General features: G+C 54.8%; 1 protein-coding gene across 3 annotated transcripts in view; it reads left to right on the forward strand.

The window, feature by feature from the left end:
• Positions 1-8167, forward strand: part of FGF18 (fibroblast growth factor 18) — an 87813-nt gene that overhangs the window by 16099 nt on the left and 63547 nt on the right. The gene's annotated exons all lie outside the window — the stretch shown is intronic.

Raw genomic sequence — 8167 nt, forward strand, 5'->3', positions numbered from 1 at the left:
CCCGCAAAAAGAAAACCCCCAAAACCCTGGGGGTCACATTTTCCTTTTTGATGTTTTCTTTTCCTTTTCTCGTCCCCGCTGCTGCTGCGCCCCTGAGGCTGCTCCGCGGCGGAGGAGCTGCAGCCGGGAGTTGCCCCGCGTTTGCCGCCTCGCTCCGGCGCGCTTTTCCGAACCGAGGAGTAGCAGGCTGCGCGGGGCTGGCGGCGACGGCACCCGCTGCAGCGGTGAGGTGGTTTGGGGATTTTTCTTTCTTTCTTTCTTTTCATTTTTTCATTTTTTTTTTGGGGGGGGGGGAAGATTGTGCGGTAACTGAAGTTAATCAGCCCTCCAGCCCCCCTCCCTCTCCCCCTCCCTTTGGTGCTTTTAGTGAATCAGAAAAAGTTTTGGCTCGCTGCCTGGAAAGCACTTGCTAAAATCTGATCTCTTACTTCAGCAGCCTTAAAACTTGGGAAGTTATTGGCATTTATACAGTTGGAGCTTGCAGGCTTCCAAAGCAATAAAATAATAAAGAAAAAAAAAAAGTAGTTCTGCGCGCTGTCTTACTATTAGAACCATACTGTCTCGGTTTAGTGCCGACTTTGCAGGGTTTGACGTTCGGATTCGCCCGAACGGGAGCCCGAGAGGTGTCTCCCCTCGACGCTYGGAGGGGTGGCGAATCCGGCCGGGTGTCGCGGCGAGAGGCGTGCTATTATGGCTATTAGCGTAGGGAGCCAAAACATTAGATTAGTCATACTCAAGGGCCTTCAAGTGAGTGTTTACAGTATTAATGGTAGATGAAAAGATGTGAATGCTGTAAGTTTTTATTGCCCGTTTTGTTACACTTTCTTTCTGAATTTATTCACAGGATTACATGTTTTGAGCCTGAATGGGAGAGAGGGATTATAGGATTTCTTTTATAATGATCAGTTTGGGTTGGAGTTAGCCTTTGGTGAACTAGAGTAAATTAATGCATTGCTTAGGTTTAATATTTATTTAGGCTAAAGGGAATTGTTTAGTTTTGCTCAAAGAGCTCTGCATTGTATTGGGGAGATCTAGGAATGCCTGCAGCGGATTATGTGATAAGGCCGCCGCTCGCCCTCCCATGAAAGTCACGGCCGACGCATCGTCCTACGCGGTATCGTTAGAATTATGCCCCTTTGCTTCTGCATCTTACTTTGTGGTTCTGCGTGCAACCGTGAAAACACCTCTGGCACGCTTCAGAGTGTGGTTCGGGTGTTTTGTGTCTTGGTCATTTGTATATTAAGACTTTTGYCAGGGTGCGGGGTATTGACGTGTGAGGTGCGCGCAGTTCGATGACGCTTTAGCTCACCTGCTGGCTAAACCCTCCTTTCTCGGGGGCTCTCTGACTGCTGCAGCCCAAGGTGTAGGCAGCGTGTTTTCCAGGCTCCTACCCAACGGCAATAACATCCGCAGCTGGTTTCCGTCTCTTGCATCTCGAGGGGCTGTTGCCCTGCCGTCTGCCGGGGGTCGCTTGCCCTGGCAGCGTYGGTGGCGTTGGCTCTGGAGTGCCGTCGTTGCTCCCTGTGCCGTGCCAGTGGGCACCCGGCTCTGCGAGAGCCTTTTAACCCCTCTGGGTGAAGGCCAAGCTCATCGTACAGCCGCTGGAAACGGGGTCGGATCCCCCCCCCTCCRCCCCCCAGCTCGGCCGCGTCTCCCGCCGCGGGGAGGCGAGCGCCAAGGACGGAGCACGGCACAGGCGACCCGGAGAGGCTGCGGTGGGCTGAGCGCTTTCTTCCGGCGATGCGCCGTGAGTCTGGACGCGGGTACCAGAATGAGCGTTACAGGTTGCTTGCGAATGGTCTTGAGAAGCCACGGAAAGGCTTGTCCCGTATCTACAGAGCTACTGAACAGCCTCCTTCCCCTTCCGCAGCCTCTCTCTGCTGAGCGCGCTGGGCCCCGTGCTGCTCCAGAAGATCCCTCAGATACGTGTTCAGCAAAAGAGCTGCTTTACAGGCTGCCGAGAGGCAGAAGCAAGCGCGGGCATTTTCAGGCACGGGAATTTCTGTACGTGCTGTGGCAGTGGGCAGCGAGGGGGAACAGCCGCTCGGGTGCTTGGGACCCCAAACCTGGAACACGTTGCAGTTTGCAGCTGTTTCCAAGCTCCTAGAGGGATGCGAGGTGCTTCAGAGGGGCGAAGAAAGACTCGGCTGCAGTTGCGGTGGATGGGGTGTACAGCAGAGCGGGCGCGGGGCTCGAATCGCCCCGTCCGGTACCGAGCCGAGGAGCGTACGTACCGGCGAGCCCGGGGTGCCAAGGGCGGCCGGGACGCGGCGTGCGTTCCCTCTGCTTTTCCGGGCCGTCCCGCAGCTGCTGGGTTTGTTTTGCACGGTCTGTACCCCGGCCTGGGAGCCCCRTCGCCCGCCGAGCCGCTTCTCCTGCGGGCGTGTCCCAGGGCGGCCCCTTCCGCGGCCTGGGGAGGGGATTTTGGCTGAGCGAGGGGATCTCGCCGTGTGCTAGGGGGTCTATGTGCAAGAGCAAAACTCACTGAAAATACTCCTTTTGCATTTGCAGCCTACTCCCCGGATCCTCTTAGTATTTTTGTGGGTGTCCCTTTGGCTCCTCGGGAGCGGTGGAAGCTCCTGTCCTCTCGCCTCTCCCTCTGAGCCTGGAGCCGGGAATCCAACTGGGAAAGTGCTTCTACCCAAACTGAGCGCGAGAGCCCACCCGCTCTGAATAATGTTGTCTTTTGCTTTGATTTTTTCCAAGATAGATTTTTTTTAGGTGTTTCATAAGAATAGGTGAAAAATGCATTCAGGTTGTGATTCAAAAAAAAAGAAAAAAAAAAGAAAAAAAAAAAGAAGTTGCCGTTGTTGCACCAGTGCCTGGGTACGCGCGTGCTGCGGGCGCTCGTGCGAAGGTCCCCGCTGGCCTGCGGACGCGCGGGCAGTGTCGGGGCTGCTGCGGCTGCCTGGCTGCTCTGCCCGCGCGAGCGGCTCGGACCTTCGGCGGAAGCACGYGGCCGCGTTCCCCGCCTGGCGGGAGCGCGTCCCTCCCGGGCACGGCGCTGTGCCGGTCGGCCCCGCGCCGCGGGCCGCGCCGACTGCGGGGCAGCCAGAAGGGTGCTGTTCTSCCGCGCTGCGTTGGCCCCTTTCCTGAAGGCGCTCTCGCCGGCGACGTCCTCCTGCAAGCAGCTCCCGTCTGGGGCTGGCGGCGAACCCGCCCAGCTCATYGCTCCAACCTTGTGCACCGCCGTCGAGCCTGCTGGTGATCCCCGGTAAGGTAAAACTTTCTTCCGGGAAGGAAAGCTGGAAGTAAACAGGGAAGATTGSAAGCTACTCGGTGTTGGGTAACCGCAGCATCGTCCCTGAGGACGGATGAAACGTGATAAAAGTTACAGCATGGGCTCGGTCCCGCGCAGGCGGGGAGCGGGTGCAGCAGGTCCTGCTGCCCTTGCCTGAGGTTAAGGAAAACAGGGCAGAGCCCAGCCCTCGGGGGCTCGCTTAATCTCACACTGAGATTAAAGGTGAGGGATGAGCCTGGGTTAATCGGGGCAGGTTTTCAGCACGGGGCAGCCCCGAGAAGGCACAGGGAGGAGTCAGGCGGGTGGACGTGTCTCCTCGTCCCCCGGTTCTGGCTGAACATGGGGTTGAGAGGCATCAGTTGGAGGCACAGTTTAAACCAAAGTTTGTGCCGAATGCCCTTGACAGGACAAACTGTAACACGTGAGAACGGAGGCAAAAAATGCTGGAAAATTAATGCCACCAAGCAGGTTCGGTCCTGAAGGAATTATCTCTGCCCGAGGTGGCTGTGGGGGCTGGAGGCAGCAACYGCCTGGACCAGGGCACTGAACAGACACGGCCCCTAGTGGGGAAAGGGCCTGGAAGTCCAGTGACTCCTCTGCTAACACCTTATTATAAAATCACATTGAGATTAATTACTGTTAAACCTTGGTGAAGTTCCCTGGGAACTGCATATTGCATCCACGCAAATGCCAGAATGTAGCAGTTAATAACTGATTGCTCTTCCTACAAGGTATTTTCACCACTGCTTATTCCTCCTACATCATTTTTTTCAGATGCATATTGCAACCCCCTTTTTTCCCTGCTAAAACGCTATCTTTGGCATCGTTTGTAAGGACAGCTTGTTAAAAAGCTGTTGCGTCTTTTGGAATACCCTGAGCTAGTCTTCTGCAAAAAGACAGAATTAACACAAAAGTACAGGCAAGAGCAGAAAGCATACAAAATAACTAGGATGGTAGCATGTGCGCGCAGCGCGATCGTAGGCACGGCTAGCAGGGTATGTTTCCCCAAGCCCTGGGAACGTAAGTCAGAAAACTGGACGAAACGCAGGGTTGGTAGAAGGGAATTTTACTACTTCTCTGTTGCTCTGAATCCACCTAGAGAGTGGTGGTCTCCTGGTTGCTTATGAGAATTGGAAAGGAAAGAAAGGTTTCCCAGTTCGGTTCCCACCTGACAAATGTTCACGCCATCAAACRTGGCACCGATGCGCTACAAATTGCGTTTGCTCCGTGCCTGCGTGCGGAGCGTCTGACGGGCCCTGCGCGATTTTGACGTTTACTGAGCCGGGATTCCTTTGGTGCCGAGTGCCTGGCTGCTGGCTCCCTGTATTTTGTGCCCATCAAGCCCTTTGCCACTGACCTTTTTTTTTTTGCTAGATGATCAGGCAAAAGGGGAAAAGGAGAAAAAAAAAAGTTAAGTCAGCAATTCAGGTTTAAGTGAAGTTAATCTATGCAGGTTATTTAGTTCCTTTGAGAGCATTTGCCTGGGTGCAAGTGCCCGAGCYGATCTGTGTGGCTGCTCCGTTTGTCACCCTGCGGATGCTGTGTATGGATATAAACTTTCAGCAATACCTTAGCCTTGATGCTCTGTGGGCTTGTTCYGTTGAATTGTCTCTAAGGCAGATGTGAAGCCTTAGAGGCTGATGCTGATGCTTATTTTTCCTACTTGGATTCAAACTATAGGCAGAATTTTGCTCAGTTATGCAGTTGTACAAAKTAATAGCTAACGGGCTTGCTGCTCCACTTGCAGCCATGATTTACAACTGTAAAATGAAAGCGGATTTTGACCCCTTAAACTGCCAGGCCTTAAGGTCACAACACTGTGTGAGTCGCATTAGTCCTTAAATGTGATGCTGTACTGTAAAATTGCATGGTGCAATTTGCTATTGATTATCTGTAAAATAAATTATGATGTATGTAGTGCAGGTTTCTGACCCCGTGGTCATGACCTTACTTTGATTGGTAAGACTTCCGACCAGCTGAGATCAGAATAGCAAACAGCCCCACGGCAATCAATAGCTAGATAAACCCGCAGTTCTAATTGTTGGGGCCTTCCATGGGAATACCGTTTTCTGCTGTGTACACACAACATTTTTATCCCGGGGAACAGGCAGTACTTTTGCAAACTTCACCTAGAATTGCACGTAAAACTCCATGCGTAATTCCCTATTTGGGTGACGAGCCGGTATAACTCCAGGGAAATCACTGATAGAAAACTTTGCAGGACGAAACGGGGCGTTCTGATTTTTTTGCTTCGACGTTTTTAATTATCGGTGAAAAAGCGTGTGGTTCAGCGTGTGCTTTAAAGAGAGGAGCGAGCACCGTTCGGACCGGCGCCGCTGCTCGTGCCCTGCTGCGGTCTGCAGTGCACGTCGCAGGCAAGGCACCGAGGAGCCGCTGTGGCGATACGGTGCATTTTGCAAATTTGAAATGCCGTTATCACAGCGCCTCAGAGAGAACTCTCCTGAAGCGCCGGCCGGACTTAATGGCTAYGAGCAAAATTTATAACTAGATCCCGGGGCTGGATTTGCAAAGAYGTGTAGCTGCCCGGCGATGCCGTACAGGTGCTGAAAAATCACGTCGCTCACCGAAGCGCATTGGGCGCCTCCTGCGGCGGTCTCACGCGGGTGAGATCCCGGCGTGGGCACGTGCGCCGCGAAATCCTGCTGGCCGTAGGCCCCGGGGAAGCCGCACGCCGGGGCTGCTCGAGCGCTCTTCAAAGCGCCGGTGCCGGCGGGCACCTCGCTGCTGCGGGAGGTGCCCAGCCAGCCCCGTGCCGAGGACGCAGCGGCAGAAATACCCTCGCGCTTGGCAGACACCGACAGGGAAAAAGCCTTTAGGGAGCCGAGCCGGGGGCGAGGGCTTCCCGCCCCGTGCCAGCCGCGGCGGCCTCTCTCGCTCTTGGGTCAGCTGGACCCCGCTGCTGCGATCTGCAGGGGAAGWAAATAGATGGGAAGAGTCTGCCAGAGAGGCAAAGGGCCTGCTCGCACGCTGTTCAGGTTGAGTGAGCAGATAATACGAATTTAATTGCCGTCTGAATTTAGCAAACGAGTAAATGGGATTTGCTTGCGCGGTTTGCCTCTCTGGCCGGGAGCCCCATTTCCCCAGCGTGCACCAGAGCCGCCCGTGCCGGGGGGCTGCGCAGCACCGGGCTCGCGGACGGGTCCCCCCTTGAGGCGCGCCAGCCTTTCCGCAGGAAGGATTGCCGAGGAATCGCCAGCTGCGTGCCGGGAGGCGCTAACGATTCTGGTGTCTCTTTATTCGTTTTTGTTTCCTATTTAAAGTGCTTCAAAAAGGATCCGTTTTCAGAAAGCGCTCAGAAACGTTGCCTGAAAACGGGAAACCTGAAATAAGGAAATAATTAAAAACAAACAAGCAAAACTTTTCGCCAGCTCGCCAAAGCAGAAAGATAAGAAATCCTGTTTGTCCAGCATTTSCAGCGTAAGGATTTCCATGCAGGAGCACAGCTAATAGAGCTCAGTACAAACCTGGTATTAGAAAACAAGCCATRCTTTTCCTTTCCGCCCTGGGCTCATACGTTCGTTATATCTGATCCTGAAGGCAGATTGACAGTTTGGWTTGGATTAAATTCAACGCATGGTTTATGCCATGCTTTTGATAAGGCTCTGTATTAATCTGAYCTTTTTTTTTTAACGCGATCTTCAGTGCATTAATAGCAGAATTGGCCATTCCTAGAAACGTTTTTGCAGTGTAACCATTGAGGAATTTATTTCTGGGGGGGAAGATGATATTGCTGATTTTAAAAGCTTTCCAGATCCCAGGTAAAATCGAAATCCCGTGGCTTGGGGGGAGGCAGCAGGCTGGGCACGGCTCGGTCAGGCTCGGAGCTGTTTTGTCGGCGGCTGCAGAGCGCGTTTTCTCGGCGCGCCTTTGGGAGGGCCGCGCCGCGCCGCGGCTCCGGCGGGACCCGCTCGGAGGTGTCGGGCAGGTCTCCGCCCCGTTCGCGAGGACATCGGCGCTGGGCGGCGGCGGCGGCGGGGCCCCGTCCGTCCCTGGGGAGCGGGGTAGCTCGCAGGATGCGGCTCTTCCCTCGGGGAGGAATCGGGTCCGCAGGCCGGCGGCGGCCCCTTCCTCCCCCTCGCAGGCGGAATAGCTTATCGATTTCTCCGGCCCGCTCGCCCCCACCTACGCGGAGACACCGACCCCTCCACCCCAGCGCTAAATCATCCCCGCCGGGCTCGCCGCGAGCCCTCTGATCTTTCGGGGTCGTTGTCGGTATTTGTGCTCGCGGAGGTTTACGATCTGTCGGCACCGGCCGCTGAAATGCTTTATTTATCCGTACGCGGGGCCACACAGGCTGCGCCCTCGCCCCGGCGTCGGGTTCGGGATGCTGCAGCTAAGGTTTGTGTCAGCACTTCCACGTACAAACCGTGGTATTCAGGGGTTTTGCAACTCGGTGGAAAAGCAAACGAGCGACCTGGCACAGCAAGTGACGGCTCGGAGGCGCGCTGCAAAACCTAGCTACCCGCCGCCCGTTCAGGGATTACTAGACGGGCAACCTCCTTCCTCAAGGAAAATAGCCAAACACATCCTCCTCCTTTAGTCTGATTTTTTTTTTTAAAAGAAAACCCTCTTTTGTGTCTGTGCAGTTGTGTCAGATGGGGAAAACACAGTGAGGTAAGACACAGACGGGAAGCTTCGCCGTACACCTAAAAATAAACGCCCAACCTATTCCGAACAGAACTGGCCTTTTACTCTGAAAAATCGCCTGGGTTTTCTACAAAAGCTCGAGACGGCTTGCGGGGGTACCGTCGGCCGGGCCAGCGGCGGCTGTGCTCGCCCGCTCCCGCCCAAAGGCTGCAGGACCGGGTTCGGCAGACGGAGCCGCAGAGGTGCCGTTTCCGAGGCTGCCATTAGCTTCTCTAAGCAGAAAGAGGAGGGAAGGAAAAAAAAAAAAAAGAAGAAGAA

Source organism: Rhea americana, unplaced genomic scaffold (genome assembly GCF_003343005.1).
Source record: "Rhea americana isolate MKP2758 unplaced genomic scaffold, rheAme1 scaffold_318, whole genome shotgun sequence".
Classification (NCBI taxonomy): Eukaryota; Metazoa; Chordata; class Aves; order Rheiformes; family Rheidae; genus Rhea; species Rhea americana.